This window comes from Euleptes europaea, chromosome 18, assembly GCF_029931775.1.
Source record: "Euleptes europaea isolate rEulEur1 chromosome 18, rEulEur1.hap1, whole genome shotgun sequence".
Taxonomy (NCBI): Eukaryota; Metazoa; Chordata; class Lepidosauria; order Squamata; family Sphaerodactylidae; genus Euleptes; species Euleptes europaea.
In genome coordinates, this window is record NC_079329.1 from 21,789,947 (window position 1) to 21,806,650 (window position 16,704).

A 16,704-nucleotide genomic window follows, 5' to 3' on the forward strand; every position below is an offset into this window, starting at 1 on the left:
GTAAACAGTCAGCGATGGGCAATATTTGGGTCTGTACCAGTTAGTTATTTACAAACGGAGGTTCGATCCACCTGCGGTAAAAGAGCACATTTGTTAGTTGGGGGTCAACTGCATTTTCAAAGGCTGCAGTCCTGCCCACAGATTGTTCGCTTAAATAAACCAGTGGGGTTTAGGGAAGTGAACTGCGCTCAGGATATGCAACACTCATGCCTAACCTGGGGGTACATATTTGGGGGTGGGTGGAAGGAGGACGCAAGAAGAGAAGGAGCCTGAAGAATAAACATCGATGGGCACTGTGTTGCCTGGGCTCAGAGACAAGAAAAGTGGCCCCGGTGCCTTTTTTGCCCACAATCAGCCACCCCCTTCCACACTTTGATCTCCAGCACCCATTCCCAGTGCCTACCTGTTTGTCAGAAGCCAAGCAGTCTTGTGGGCATAAGTTCTCCAATCCCTCCTTTGTTTCCCTGCCACCCAGTTGTAATCCCCCCTGCCTTAGTCTTACTTCCTGGGGTGTCCCTGGCCTTTACGATTCTTTTCTCAGCATCTGATTAGCAGGAGTCCCACCAAACTGCTTCTGATAACTAATACCTATGCTGTCTTTGTCTAAGCAATACCTACCAGACTGTGCCTTGATAGCTGCCTGTTGTCGCTGCCAGCTTTCACCTTGTGCCCAGTCTGTATGCCACCCTCGAACCCCTTGAATACTTCCACCACTTTTCTCTCCTCTCACTCCCTAGCTTTGCTGTGTACTCCACTCAAATGCCCGTCCTTTCTGCCCTTAATTGGGGTTTCGCTTTTGGGAGATCCTGCCCGCTACCCTTTTCCCACCGCCTCTTGATGCCCACTCTACTTGGTCTCCCAACAATGGATTCTATGCCCCTTGCAGTGCCTGCTGCCCATACCCACACTCTCTTGTTTGGCGCTGTGAGTGGTTCTTGGGCGGGCGTAGTACAGGAATAAATATCATTCCTGGGCACTGTGATTGGGGGGGGGGAGGCTGGGATGCGCTGGGGGGGGAACGCAATGCTGCTGTGACATTTGTGCTAAGTTGTCGTGTCAGATTTGAACTTAATTCCCTCCAATGGATCTGGGGGGGGGGAGCAGAGAGAGAGAAGTCCCCAGCTATACACCCATGCGCCGTTGCTTGCAGAAATCATAGAGAAGGAGCCTGTCATAGCCAGTCAGGGCTACAGGGTATGGCGGGGATGGGGGGGGGGGAAACGGGACAGACGGCACAGAGAGAGAGGCGTGGAGCTGCTGCACCTTGTAGTCAAAGGCTGCAGGGATGGAAAAACGAAAAGCTGGGATTTGGGGCTCCAAGCCCCCATCTGCTGCCGCCTCCGAGGACCTTAGGGTGCAGGTCCGTGGGTCCCGCTCACTCTAGTCATACAGGCCCTAGAGACTCCATTCTCACCAAAACCTAGGAACCCTAGTTCCCCATGCCTCAAACCTATCTGTGCACAATGCTCAAAGGATCCTGACTCTTAAGCCCCTGGCCCCCACAATGTTCCAGCAGGCTACCCAGTACATCCAAACCCTAAATGATGTTCCATCCTACGGTTGCCAACTCTGGGATGGGAATTCCTGGAGATTTAGGAATACAGCCTGGGGAGGGGAGGGTTTGGAGAGGGGAGGGACTTCAATGCCATAGAGCCCAATGGCCAAAGCGGCCATTATCTCCAGGGGAACCTTTCTCTGTCACCTGGAGATCAGTTTTAATAGCAGGAAATCTCCAGCCACCACCTGGAGGTTGACAACCCTATGGTCATCTGGGACCAGCTCAAGGAAAGCAGAAAAGCAGGTTGAGTTGGAGCACTGGACCAGGGCCTATTGAGAAGGAAACAGAAGGCAAGAGGCCCTAACTTACCTACTTGTAGGGTTGCCAGGTTCCTCTTCGCCACCGGCGGAAGGTTTTGGGGGCAGACCCTGAGGAGGGCGGGGTTTGGGGAGGGGAGGGACTTCAATGCCATAGAGTCCAATTGCCAAAGCAGCCATTTTCTCCAGGTGAACTGATCTCTATCGGCTGGAGATCAGTTGTAATAGCAGGAGATCTCCAGCTAGTACCTGGAGGTTGGCAACCCTACCTGCTTGAAATCGTAGACAGGATGAGAGGGGAAGGAAGAGGGTCAAGTCTGAACAGCTTGGAAGGCAAAACACTAGAACTGGTTCAGGAGGACCAAGCCATGGTGACTAAAGGGAACCTCCACATTCACAGGCAATAAACCTCTCAGTGCCAGGAGGCAACACCAGGGAAAGGCCTCGGACTCTATGCCCGGTTGTTGGCCTTCTGGAGTGACTGTCCGGGCACTGTGTGAGACAGGATGCTGGACTAGGTGGACCACTAGTCTTATCCAGCTGGGCTGTTCTTATGATCTGCCATTCCAAGAAAAAGGGGGAAAGTAGACAAGATTGGCACCCTCGGTCAAAACCATTCTATCTGAGACAGGAGAAAAGTAGTTAGGGCGAGAGCACGGTGTTGGAATCTGCCAGCCTATGACAGCAGGGTTCCAGAATCAAGTCAGAGCCAAGAGCCCATGGGCAGTGCTATCTGCAGGACTGTGTCGGTGTGGGATGCGAGCAAGAAATGAAGCTGGTTTAGGTCCAGTTGGACAAAGACCGTGGGGGGGGGGTTACCGCACTTGTATTCCCAGCGATGTATTAAGAGTTTGAAAACGTTATTAAAAAAAATACTGTTCGCACTTTCTATGTATTCCCACCGATGTATTAAGTGTTTGAAAACATTACAAAAAATACTGTTCGCACTTTGTTTGGCCCCTTTAGCTGTGAAAACGTCTTCCAACCATTTATAAGCCGTGGTATCCAAAAACCCTTTTAAAGTGATGTTTTTTATAACGTTTTCACACTGGGAATACAAAGTGCAGTAACCCCCCCCCCCAGAGAAACAGCCAGGAAAGAAGCATCCGCTTAGGATAATACTCCTTCCCAGACACTGTGATTGCATGTTAGTGGATTCTGTCAACCACATGTAGCAGGAGTGCTCGCTACCAACAATGCGCCTGATGCCATGCGGCGTGAAAGGGTCAATGTGAAGATTCTGCATGCACGTACAAACTGCACGCTACACAAAACCCTGATTTTTCAGGGTTCTGGTTCACATATACCAGTGCTGAAAATCCACACAGGCATTGCCTCTTTCTGACAACATGGGGACTGCACAAATGCAGGAGAATGTACACAAGGCTGCCAACTAGGGTTGCCAACCTCCAGGTACTAGCTGGAGATCTCCTGCTATTACAACTGATCTCCAGTCGATACAGATCAGTTCACCTGGAGAAAATGGCCGCATTGGCCATTGGACTCTATGGCATTGAAGACCCCCCTCCCCAAACCCTGCCCTCCTCAGGCTCCACCCCAAAAACCTCTCGCCGGAGGGAAGAGGGACCTGGCAACCCTACATTTTCTCCAGGGGTATGGCTCTCTGTAGGCTGGAGATCAATTCTTATTCTGGGAGATCTGCAGGCCCCACTTGGAGGTTGGCAAGCAACCCCAGCATATCAGAGCAGAGACGCATGTAGGACACTGAGTCAGAATTCAGGGTTTTGCACAAAAGCAGAAGAATCAGGTGGGACCAGTTTCATAAGATCAGGGTCAAACAGCACACGGTCGGGAAGAGAGAGAGAGGAAAAAACCAGGACGGTGTCACCCTTGGTCAGGACCGAATGGCCCAGAATAGAAAAAGGCTCCTGGGTGATCTGGTCATCTTATGGCTGGAACGGAGAGGCAAAATATCTCCTTCAGGTTCCCAAGGGGCCTGGTAGTTGGCAGCAGCATTATGAAAAGTATGTTGTGTGTGGGGTAGGTGGGGGGGAATTGTCCATGTGGTCTGGGAGGGGGGAGCTAAGTACAAATTTCTGTTGCTGCGACATGCCGTCAATTAAAAATGCAAAGCAGATTGACTCATGTGTGAAGGGGGCCTGGGGGGAGTCAGGGACTGTCAGGCCCGATCTATCCGCCCGGCGACACACGATTGGGGAGGGGGGGGGTTGGCTGGCGAAGGGGTGGGCGATGCCCGGAGGGGATGGATTGCTGAGGAGGTTTACGGCACATAATCCCTCGGTGCTGTCCCCCACCAACGCTGGATGGGGAGGGAGAGCAAAACGAAACCACCTCCAAACCCATCAGTGCCCGGCTCCCAAATATTCCCCTTTCTATTATAGTGATGGGTAAGAAAGTCACTTCCTGGACGTCCCCCCACGGACTTCGATCCAGAATAGCCGCCTCCCCGAGAAGCCCAAAACCTGCCCGCACATGGAAATGGGGGATCCCTGTATCCCCTGTCTCGGTCCATGTCCTTCCCTGCCCTCCCCTGTGCAGCCCCCCCAGCCCCATCGCTTTGGATTATCTCCCGCCACTGACAGGGCCCTGATTTTGTTAATTGTGACTTTAAGGTGGTTCCATTCCAAGCTCTGACTTTACCCCCCCCCCTCCACCCCGGCAAATGCTCCTCTCTCAAGGCTGCCCCAGAAATATCAGTCCAGGGGGGGCGGAGGAGATTCAGATCCTCAGCCGCATCCCTTGAGGCCAGGCAGATAAGGAAGTTCAGCAGCAACCAGCGATTTCATAGGTCCAGATGCAGCCCAGCACGAAAGGGGAGCTGTGGCTAGACATGTTGTGTGTGCGTGCGCGCATCTTTGGCACACTGTGGGGGAAGGAAGGGTGCTTGCACACTTGAGGAGGGCCACAGGACTGAAAGGTATCGAAGAGGCCATATCGGAGAGTTTGGTGGCCTCGGCAGCCGCCACCCACCCCCATCTCTACCCATGTCAAGAAAGCTCCAAGCAGAGGACTTGGCGCTCATTGCTTTCCGTCACACGGCTCAAGCCCTTCCCCCCACAACCAGATCCCCGGCACGTGTCACTTCGATGTGAGTCACAGACTGGGCCGGGGCGATCCAGCGCGGCGGAGCGGACTGCCTTTTCCCTTCTCCAGCCGTCTCTCGGGGTCCTGGGGGGTGCCCAACACATCATGTCAAAGGGATTGGAAAACGCTCTTCTCTCTCCCCGCTCCTCCCCGTTCTGTGAGCTGCCCTCTAATCTCCAGCTGCAACTGTCCCACATCCCAGACCTGGCCTGCCGCTAGGGTTGCCAACCTCCAGGTATTAGCTGGAGATCTCCTGCTGTTACAACTGATCTCCAGCCGACAGAGGTCAGTTCACCTGGAGGAAAAGGCCGCTTTGGCAATTGGACTCTATGGGTTGAAGTCCCCTCCCCTCCTCAAACCCCGCCCTCCTTGGGCTCTGCCCCCAACATCTCCCACCGGTGGCGAAGAGGGACCAGGCTATCCTACCTTCCACCTTCTTACCCCAATTGTCCTCCCACCCCCCATCTCCAGCAATAAGCAGCCACAACCTGTTTCCCAGCATAAGGTTCCCTGTACTGGTTTAGCCGCTACATCCCTCAGTCCCAAATCCCTCAATCTCAAATTGTGTCCCCTGCCTCAGCTCTGCCACTGTAATTCAGACTTTACTCAAAACCTTCCCATATCCGGGCCTCACCTGGCAACGCTGTCAAGGCTAGGGTTGTCAACCTCCAGGTACTAGCTGGAGACCTCCTGCTATTACAACTGATCTCCAGCCGATAGAGATCAATTCACCTGGAGAAAACGGCCACTTTGGCAATTGGACTCTATGGCATTGAAGTCCCTCCCCAAACTCGACCCTCCTCGGGCTCCGCCCCAAAAACCTCCCACTGGTGGCGAAGAGGGACCTGACAACCTTAGTCAAGGGCCTTAATCATGATCCACAGCCTCCTACTATTCTGGCCTGCCCACCAGGCCTGCCAAATTCCTGGACCCACATTTTTCTGATATCTGCCTCACACACCACCTCAACTGAGGCCTCCTCAGAGAGTCAGCATGGTGTAGTGGTTCAGAGCGGTGGTTAGGAGCGGTGGACTCTAATCTGGAGAACCTCCTCCGAATGAGTGGCAGACACTAATCTGGTGAACTGGGTTGGTTTCCCCACACCTACACATGAAGCCAGCTGGGTGACCTTGGGCCAGTCACAGCTCTCTTAGATCTCCCTCAGCCCCACCTACCTCACAGGGAGTCTGTTGTGGGGAGGGGAAGAGAAGGTGATTGTAAGCCGGTTTGAGTCTCCCTTAAGTGGTAGAGAAAGTCGGCATATAAAAACCAACTCTTCTTCTTCTTCTAAGTCTGACTCTGTAGATCCCTACATCTCCCTACTGGTGCTTTTAAGACTTGGTCCCGCTTGTGCTCCAGGCAACCCATTTTCTACTCCCCCAACATACACGGAGCGATGCCCCAAGGCATCTCGGTGGCCTAAAAATCCCAAGTCTGCCCTATGGGCTTGTCCCGCCTGGGGCCGACCCAGAAAATGCAGCTGGAGGCAGGGAATGTGGGGAGGAGGGAGAAAAAGAGGTATATCTTTCCAGCCGGGAGTGGATGCCATCAGCTGGTGTCGAGGACCCCTTGGGAAGACACGGCAGGAGCGTGCCAGATGGAGCCCCTCCATGTCCTCGCTCTCCACAGGGATGGAACAGGACGAAAGAACCAGATGGGCAGCATGGACCAGCAGTGGGAGAGGAGCAGGGAAGAGATTTAAGATGTGAAATACTGAGAATCAGGAGATAAGTTGGGATGATCAGGGGAGTTACCAAAAGGAACTGAGGGATATTCAGCCAGACAGAGGAAGAGGGATGTCACAGCGGGCACCGTCGCAGCTGCCTTTTCTTCTTCACCTTTGTTCTGAATGGGGAGGGAACCCAGCTCAGTGGCAGGAAGAACCAGGTTTAATTCCTGGTATCTCCAAGAGATCTTGGTCAGGGTAGACAACATTGGGCCATTTGTGTCCTGAAACAGGGTTATCTGGTAGGGTTGCCAGGTCCCTCTTCACCACCGGCGGGAGGTTTTTGGGGCAAAGCCTGAGGAGGGTGGGGTTTGGGGAGGAGAGGGACTTCAGTGCCATAGAGTCCAATTGCCAAAGTGGTCATTTTCTCCAGGGGAGCTGATCTCTATCGGCTGGAGATCGGTTGTAATCGCAGGATATCTCCAGCGAGTACCTGGAGGTTGGCAACCCTAGTTATCTGGGGAAAGCGACATGTTCCTTAAGATACACATGGCATCCCCCAACAGGCCAAATAGCACTTCCTGGGATTGTTTCAAGTTGGGAAACTGGCGCAAGGGGGAAAGGTGAAGCTCCTTCTTCACAAATGCTCCAGTCCTGATAAGAATCGGGGACCATGCACACGGGAATTGAGGAGAATTTGCAACTCACATCTGACTGAGTTTGTCTGACACAGCATGTAGACTCCAGACCCAAACTGCATACTCTGTAATGTACGAATCTGGCCTCAGTATAAGGCAGCTTTGTATACTGTCCATAGCTGCTGATAACTATTCCTTTGGTTAGACTGTTTTAGATTGTAATGGCCTATGGCTGCAGCAGAAAAGAGGAAGTCCTAACAAGAGATGGATTGACTCAATAAAGGAAGCCACAGCCCTCAGTTTGCAAGATCTGAGCAAGGCTGTCAAAGATACGACATTTTGGAGGACTTTCATTCATAGGGTCACCATGACTCGGGAGTGACTTGACGGCACTTAACACACACACACACACGGCCTTATACAATAAGCTTGACTTGACTATTCCTTTGGTTAACAGCCCTTTAACTCAGCTTGAAAAGGAGGCAGGGTTGGTTCAAAGTATTCTGCCACCCATGCCATTCTGGGGCCATGCTGGGACACTTCTGTGGCAGCCCCTAAGGAGATGTCTAGGGTTGCCATTTGCCTACTCCCTTGCTGGTTCTTCCTCGTACTCCACTGGTACTCAGTGTGGCGGTATAGGCAAAATGTGGTGGGGGGACAACCCACAATGCCACTCCTGGCTATTGAATCAGAAGTGATGTCACCATGTTGTACAAGGATTCACCTGAAACTCTATGGTTTTTACCACTGAGTTTCGGGTCAGTCCTAGAGCATCCCACAAGTGACCTGGAGAGGTCACTTCCAGTTATGCAGCCAGAAGTGAGGTCGCAGTTGCACTGTTGTGGGATGCAATTGGGGTAAGTCCTACCCTGCCAGTCTCCCAGGGTTGCCAGCCAAGAGATTTAGCCACCAGTGGTTCAGGCCCAGGAAAGGAAGCCAATTACCTCGGAACTGATGGCTGGAAGTGAGCAGAGCCCCCATAGTGCATCAGTACCCTACTCAATGTGTCATCCCAAATAGTTGCTTACATTGTTTGACTGGAGAATCAGCCCTAAAACAAGGAAACAAATAGCAGAGCATATGGTTACCAGGTCCCTCTTCTCCATCAGTGGGAGGTTTTTGGGGCGGAGCCTGAGGAGGGCAGGGTTTGGGGAGGGACTTCGATGCCATAGAGTCCAATTGCCAAAGCAGCCATTTTCTCCAGGTGAACGGATCTCTATCGGCTGGAGATCAGTTGTAATAGCAGGAGATCTTCTGCTATTACCTGGAGGTTTGCAAACAACTCACTATACTGTTAACCAACGATTGTAGCAAAGAAACAGTACAGACTCAATCTCCAAAGGAAGGTAAAGACGACCTGTTGGTTTCAGCAGCCCATTCTTAATGGGAGCTAAAAAAGCTAAAACTAAAAATCAAAAATCAAAAACCATAACTTTGAAGACAACTACATTAACTTTTAAAGACTATGAACCTCCCAGACATGTATGATATTGTTTCAAATGGGCTTTATCCTCTAACCTTGAACTCCCTTCCCCAGGATGTGGTGATGGCTACCAGCTTGGAGGGCTTTAAGAGGGGAGTGGACATATTCATGGAGGAGAGGGGTATTCATTGCTATTAGTTAGAATGGATACTGGTCATGCTGCATACCTATCTAGTATCAGAGGAGCATGCCTATTATTTTGGGTGCGGTGGAACACAGGCAGGATGGTGCTGCTGCAGTCGTCTTGTTTGTGGGCTTCCTAGAGGCACCCGGTTGGCCACTGTGTGAACAGACTGCTGGACTTGATGGGCCTTGGTCTGATCCAGCAGGGCCGTTCTTATGTTCTTAACCTTTGAGGCTGATGAAGCTATGCTGTGGTGAAAGCGCTACGAATATCCGGAATAGCGTTTCCTCTTCTGTTCTTTGCTTTTCCATAGAACATTTTGGAGCAACTTTATGCCATCATAGACGCTAGGTGATTTACCATCGTCTATTAATTGGACTTTTTTGCCTTTATCTTCCTTTGGAGATAGCTATTACTGCTTAAAGCGCCGTTGCCTCATTTTGGTATATATTTTTGTAATTTAATGTTTCTTGTATGTAATCACTTGTATTGTCTTTGCTGCACTTAGTTAAATTGAATACAGTGTTTGTTATATATTGAGTCTGTACTGTTTCTTTGCTACAATTACCTGGAGGTTGGCAACCCTAGCAGAGCGGGGTAGGTAGGTTACCTCTGGTGCCGCAGAGCTGTCTGTAAACAGGAGTGGCCTGTGACCGACGCAAGAAAGTTAAATATTTTGGGAGCTTCCAGTTAGTTCACACGGAAGCTGTTGTTTTAGGTCCCCAGCCTTGAGTCAATAGCCTCTGAAAACAATTCCCTGTCACAATACACTCCCCTGCTCAGTTCCTGGTCCGTAGACCCTACTGTAAGTCTAAATCCTGACATATATGGACTGAGGCCTGAAATACCGTCGTTATCAAATCCAGTTTGCCCTTCAGCATGCTGCATCAAAAAGGACAAAGGCTACCCAAAACCAGAGTAATCCAAATCCAGGTCAGTGGGCCAGAGTAAGGGATTCAGAACTTGCACCTGTAATACAACTTTAGATTCTCTACACTCTTGTGAGCCAAATACGGTAATTACCAGATATTAAGGACGGGAGATGGCTACTGTTAAGAATGGTGCTCTGGAAGTGATGGAAGAGAAAAAAGAGAAAAGCAGAGAGAATGGGGGGGGGAGAAGGTGGTGCTAGGCTGACACCGTGTGGATGCAATTGTTACTACTGGGGCACAGTCCAGATCCACGAACACATAAAGCAGTTTTCAGTCAGACCATTGGCCTACTCTGACTGGCAGCAGAGAGCCAGCGTGGTGTAGTGTTTAAGAGCGGTTGTTTGGAGCGACAGACTCTAATCTGGAGAACCGGGTTTGATTCCCCACTCCTCCACATGAGCGGCGGAGGCTAATCTGGTGAACCGGTTGGTTTCCCCACTCCTCCACATGAAGCCAGCTGGGTGACCTTGGGCCAGTCACAGCTCTCTTAGAGCCTTCTCAGCCCCACCTACCTCACAGGGTGCCTGTTGTGGGGAGGGGAAGGGAAGGGGATTGTAAGCCGGTTTGATTCTCCTTAAAAGGTAGAGAAAAATAGCATATAAAAATCAACGTCTTCTTCTTCTCCTTCTCCAGGGTCTCAGAGGTCTTTCCTATCTCCTACTACCTAATCCTTTTAACTGGAAAGGCTCTGGATTGAACCTGGGATCTTCTACAAGCCAAGCAGATGGGCAGCCGCTGAACCCCAACCTTTCCCCGTGCCACTAACCAGTGATATGATTGCTGGAAAGAAGGCATTTTATGCTTCCTTTGGGCTTCCTTTTGATTATGCATGCCTTTTCCGACCATCAGAGGCCGCCTCACTCTCCCCGTGCATTTTGCCTGCATTTTTCAGATTCTGGCTAAAACAGCATCTGGGAAACACGGGCAAAGCGCGGGGAGAGCAAGGTGACCTCTGACAGGCGGAAAAGGCATGCATAATCGCACATACTACTCCACGCCCTTAACCACTACACCACACTAGCAGGAGATCTCCAGCCACCACCTGGAGGTTGGCAACCCTAATAATGGATCTGAAGCAAAACTGAGCACATACAATCCTCAGTATGTATACTCAGAAATAGGTCCCACTGAATTCAACAGGCCTTACTCTCTAGTAAGTGTCCTTAGGATTGCATCCTAAATCTGTTTCTGACACCCAACATGACCTTCCTTCTCTGACCCAGTTTCATAAGAATATATCCTAAAGGGCTTACTTCTCACAGGAAGAAAGGAAAACTTTGTGGTTTCCTCTGCCCTATCATTCTCCACACGTCTAGAATTGTGTGTCCTGAAGTGTGGACAGATGTTTCCAAGCAGTAGGAGAGACAAGATGGTTCATATTGAAGCAGAAAGTGTCCTTAGGATGTGTGTTTAGGAAAGTACAGGCAAAATGGCTGTATAGATGGCAGAACTGGGGAGAGGAGGATGGATGGATGGATGGATGGATGGATGGATGGATGGATGGATGGATGGAAGGAAGGAAGGAAGGAAGGAAGGAAGGAAGGAAGGAAGGAAGGAAGGAAGGAAGGAAGGAAGGAAGGAAGGAAGGAAGGAAGGAAGGAAGGAAGATAATTTTGTTGGAAGGTAATATTTATGAAAACTAGATGGAAGAGAAAAAAGAAACAGTGGAAATTGCTAGATGCAAAGCATGGCAACACGGTGTAGTAATCAGAGTGTTGGACGAGGATCTGGGAAGCCCAGGTTTGTATCCCTGCCCTGCCATGGAAACTTTCTGGGCAAACTTGGGCCAGTCTCACACTCTTAGACTAACATACCTCACAAGGTTGCTGTGAGGATAAAATGGAGGACAGGGGAACAATGAAGCTGCTTTGGGTCCCCAATGGGGAGAAAGCTGGGGTCCAAAGGAAGTAAGTAAAAATACCTTTGGCATATTGGGGTCCCAGAAAAAAATTGTTTCCCAGTCTTCCACACAATAGACCTCCTGGATCCAGCAGCTCCTCCACAACTCATCTCCTCCCTCCACCCTTCAACTGCCCCGTTTGCAGTGCTCACAGCTCTCCCTGCTGTCCCCAACTTGGCTTGCTCCCTCCCCTTCAAGTCTCTGGGTGGATCATAATGGTGCTTCCCCCACTAGTCTGCTGTGGCTCAGTGGTAGAGCATCTGCTCGGCATGCAGGTCCCAGGTTCAATCCCCGGCATCTCCAGTTAAAGGGACTAGGCAAGTAGGTGATGTGAAAGAGCTCTGCCTGAGACCCTGGAGAGTCACTGCTGGTCTGAGTAGACAATACTGACTTTGATGGATCAAGGTTCCGATTCAGTATAAGGCAGCTTCGTGTGTTCATGTGACCCTCTTCAGGACAATCTGCTGCGATCCCCTGGCCTGTGAGCATTACGGCTGCCTCCCGCCTTTGGTGAGCTCCCGCAGAGGAGTGCATGCGACATGGTGGTGCTATTGGGAAAGGAAAAGCCTTCCCACCCACAGAATGCTTTCTGCCAAGGGTCACTCTGGCTCAGGTCACCCAGCAACTGGACAGAGGCCCAGTCAGGTTCTTCTCCTGGCCCAGGGTGCTGAGAGTGTTTTGGAGCCACTCCAAGCTATTTGGACATTCAGTCTGTGGACTCCTCCCGTGCCCCAGAGAAGGAAGAAAAAATCCTTCTGCATTCACATAGCCTTGGATTTACAGCTTCCGCCTCCTGTTACCAGCGTGGTGTAGTGGTTAAAAGTGGTGGACTCTAATCTGGAGAAGAGGGTTTGATACCCCACCCCTCCACATCAGCGGCGGAGGTTAATCTGGTGAACTGGATTTGTTTCCCCACTCCTACACATGAAGCCAGCTGGGTGACCTTGGGCTAGTCACAGTTCTATTAAGAGCTCTCTCAGCCTCACCTACCTCACAGGGTATCTGTTGTGGGGAGGGGAAGGGAAGGTGATTGTAAATCGGTTTGATTCTCCCTTAAGTGGTAGAGAACGTTGGCATACAAAAATCAACTCTTCTTCTCCAGGGTCTCAGAGGTCTTTCCAATCACCTACTACCTGATCCTTTTAACTGGAAAGGCTCTGGATTGAACCTGGGATCTTCTACAAGCCAAGCAGATGGGCAGCCACCTTTCCCCGTGCCGCTAACCAGTGATATGATTGCTGGAAAGAAGGCAATTTTATGTTTCATTGGGGCTTCCCCACTCCTCCACATGAAGCCTGCTGGGTGACCTTGGGCTAGTCACAGTTCTCTCAGAACTCTCTCAGCCCCACCTACCTCACAAGGTGTCTGTTGTTGGGAGAGGAAGGGAAGGAGATTGTAAACCGGTTTGATTCTCCTTAAAAGGTAGAGAAAGTTGGCATATAAAAAACCAACTCTTCTTCTTCTTACTCCCAGTTGACCTGGGTAAACCATTAGGACAAGCAGACCTTTCTACCGGAAACTAAATGATACTTCCCCTGGCCTAACATGCAGCGGAGTGAGGTGGCAGAACCTTGGGGTAGTTGTAGGGTGTTGTCTGCGGGTTGGGAGATTTCTGTAGATTTGGGGACAGAGCCTGGGGAGGGTCGAATTTGGGAAGGAGAGGGAGTTCAACAGGGATGCTGCAGAATCCAACCTGTGAAGCTATCGTTTCACGACATCCTGTGAGGTAGGTGGGGCTGAGAGAGCTCTAAGAGAGCTGAGACTAGCCCAAGGTCACCCAGCTGGATTCATGTGGAGGAGTGAGGAAACCAACCTGGTTCACCAGATTAGCCTTCGCTGCTCATGTGGAGGAGTGGGGAATCAAACCCGGTTCTCCAGATCAGAGCCCACTGCTCCTAACTACTGCTCTTAACCACTACACCACGCTGGCTCTCCACGCTGGAATTTTCTTAACAGTTCCTCAGTGGAGCAGGCCTCCTCAGGAGGTGGTAAGCTCTCCTTCCCTGGAGGTTTTTAAGCAGAGCCTAGATGGCCATCTGTCAGCAATGCTGATTCTATGACCTTAGGCAGATGATGAAAGGGAGGGCATCTTGGCCATCTTCTGGGCATGGGGAGGCAGTTGTGAATTTCCGGCATTGTGCAGGGGGTTGGAATAGATGACTCTGGTGGTCCCTTCCAACTCTATGGGCGAAAATGCATGGGAGGTTTTGCCTTGGATTTGCAGCTCTCTAAAGGTACATTTCCCCCAGCCAAATTCTCAAAACTCAAAAAGAAGCCCCCATGCAGATTTCTGAGAATTCAGATGAGGAAAAGATGCCTTTAGAAAGCGGCAAATCCAAGGTAAAACCTCCCCTGCGTTTTTACCCATATGATTCTATGAGGTTGAGCAGACCTGGGGATTGCAACCTGAGGCCTACTGAGGGCAAGCTGGTGTGAAATACTGAGGGCAAGCTGGTGTGGAAGGCTTTAAGAGGGGAGTGGGCATGTTCATGGAGGAAAGGGGTATTCATAGCTACTAGTTAAAATGGATATTGGTCATGATGCATACCTATTCTCTCCAGGATCAGAGGAGCATGCCGATTATATTAGGTGCTGTGGAACACAGGCAGGCTGCTGCTGATGCAGTTGTCTTGTTTGTGTGAACAGACTGCTGGACTTAACAGGCCTTGATCTGATCCAGCAGGGCCCTTCTTATGTTCTTACTCCCAAGTTTGTGTCTCCTGCAGAGATGAACTGCATGTAGGGCTGCCACCGCTTTTACTGGCTATGCTTCTCTGCCTTGGAACCGAAAGCAGCCTGGTGCCCAAAATTTAGTACTACGGCTAAAGTCTCTTTCATTGCTTCTGTCCCGAATTTAGTTGCTAACGTCTCTCCCATTTCTTCTGTCCATGTTAGGGAAAATGTAGATGGGTTTGTTCTCCTGTTAAAACATGAGAGCAGGATCCCTTAAAAAAAAAAAAAGACATTTTGACTAGGTTGCCCACTTCTGCCCCTTGCAGGGAGATTTGCTATTATCTTGGGAGCTGTGGAACACAGGCAGGATGGTGCTGCCGCAGTCGTCTTGTTTGGGGGCTTCCTAGAGTCATCTGGTTGGCCACTGTGTGAACAGACTGCTGGACTTGACGGGCCTGGGTCTGATCCAGCAGGGCCTTTCTTATGTTCTTACTCCCAAGTCTCCTGCAGAGCTGCTGAGATGAACTGCATGTAGGATTGCCACCGCTTTTACTGGCTATGCTTCTCTGCCTTGGAACCGAAAGCAGCCTGGTGCCCAAAATGTAGCGTGTGTGTGTTAAGTGCCGTCAAGTCGCTTCCGACTCATGGCGACCCTATGAATGAAAGTCCTCCAAAACGTCCTATCTTTGACAGCCTTGCTCCGATCTTGCAAATTGAAGGCCGTGGTTTCCTTTATTGAGTCAGCCCATCTCTTGTTGGGTCTTCCTCTTTTCCTGCTGCCCTCAACTTTTCCTAGCATGGGAAACTTTTCCTAGCCTGGGTCTGATCCAGCGTGGCTTTCCTTATGTTCTTCTCCCCCACCCCTCCCCGATGGGGGCACCCCTGACCACCAAAGGGGCGGACCCTCCCCTCCAGGATGCGCAGGGGAGGGGTCGCCTGAGCGCCCTGCCAAGTAAGGCGCCGCAGGAGCAAAGTTTGGGAAGCGTCAAACTTTTGTGTCAACGTGGCGCGCCTCGGCCAGTCCGAGCGCTCGGCGGCCACGCCTCTCGCCCGGCGGCGCCCTCCCATTGGCCTCCGCCGGGAGGAGGGGCGTGGCCAGGAGACACCAGGTGGGGCCGGGGATGAGCCCGGGCTGCATTTGGAGGGAGGGGCGCCACGCTGGTCGGGTTAAAGGTAAGACAAGGGACGGGGAGACTCGGGGATCGGGGCTGGCTGGGAGGCATATTGGGGAGGGGGGGTGATCTGGGGTGTTTTTTGGGGGCGCGAGGAAGAGCTGCCCTGGTTGCAATAGGGCGTGGGTTCTCAACAAGGGGAATTTCCCCCCCGGGGGGGATTTTAGGGTTCCGGGGGGTGGGATTGGGGCCACTATTCAGCAAAGCGTCCTGTCGATTATGTGCAATCTGCACAATTGTAGTTTGTTTTTAATGTCATCTGCGACATTCAATAAAGTTTACGGCCATTTATGCGCTGGAGGTTTTGCCTTGGATTTGCTGCTCTCTAGATGCTCGTTTCCCCCCCCCCCCGAATTCTCAAAAATAAGCCCCCATGTAGAGTTTTGAGAATTTGGATAGGACAGATGTGCATCTACAGAGTGGCAAATCCAAGGCAAACCCGCCCGTGCATAAATAGTCTAGGACTATCTTGGGAAGGGGAGGGAATTATATTCCGAACAATGGTGGAAGGGGGGAATGAGAACCACTTTAATAGAGAATTGGTGGGAAGGCACCCCGCCCGGGGCGCAGACTGGAGTGGGATGGTGTCCCACCGTGGGAGCTTTGCAATAACTGACCTTAGGCAGATGATGAGAGGGAGGGCATCTTGGCCATCTTCTGGGCATGGAGTAGGGGTCGCTGGGGGTGTGTGGGGGGGGAGGTCGTTGTGAATTTCCTGCATTGTGCAGGGGGCTGGACTAGATGACCCTGCTGGTCCCTTCCAACTCCATGATTCTAACTGGGATGCTTTGTTTTGAGAGTAGGAAACCGGGGCTGCGGGAATTGGGTATGGCCGGGCTTGGGGAGGGCCGAGCTGGCGTGTAGACGCGGTAGGTGCTGCCGTTTGCTACTTGGAAAAGGTGGATCTTTACGGTTCAGGAAAGGACGATGTGGACAATCGGTGGGTGAGTTGCCTTCCAAAATAACAAATTCGGCAAAGAAGGGATAGCGGTGAAATGCGCAGATCTTTGCTCCGGAATGGAATTCTAGATCTCCACCGCAGCTCAGTTGCTGAAGCAGGATGCCAGTTCCGTTGTTCCTCTCCTTTGTTTTTGGATTAGTTATGCCTTCCTAACCATCTCTGTCTTGGGTGTGACCAATGAACACATGGAGCTGCCTTATACTGAATCAGACCTTTGGTCCATCAAAGTCAGTATTGTCTGACTGGCAGCGGCTCTCCAGGGTCTCAGGCAGGG

At 51.3% G+C, this 16,704-nt stretch overlaps 1 protein-coding gene across 1 annotated transcript in view; it reads left to right on the plus strand.

Annotated features, from left to right (window-relative positions):
• The first annotated feature begins 12,718 nt into the window (after positions 1–12,718).
• LASP1 (LIM and SH3 protein 1) overlaps positions 12,719–16,704 on the plus strand; it is a 279,531-nt gene continuing 275,545 nt past the window's right edge. The window contains exon 1 of the mRNA XM_056863255.1: positions 12,719–12,727. The gene's annotated coding sequence lies outside the window, so the exon portion shown is untranslated. The remainder of the gene's footprint in view (positions 12,728–16,704) is intronic.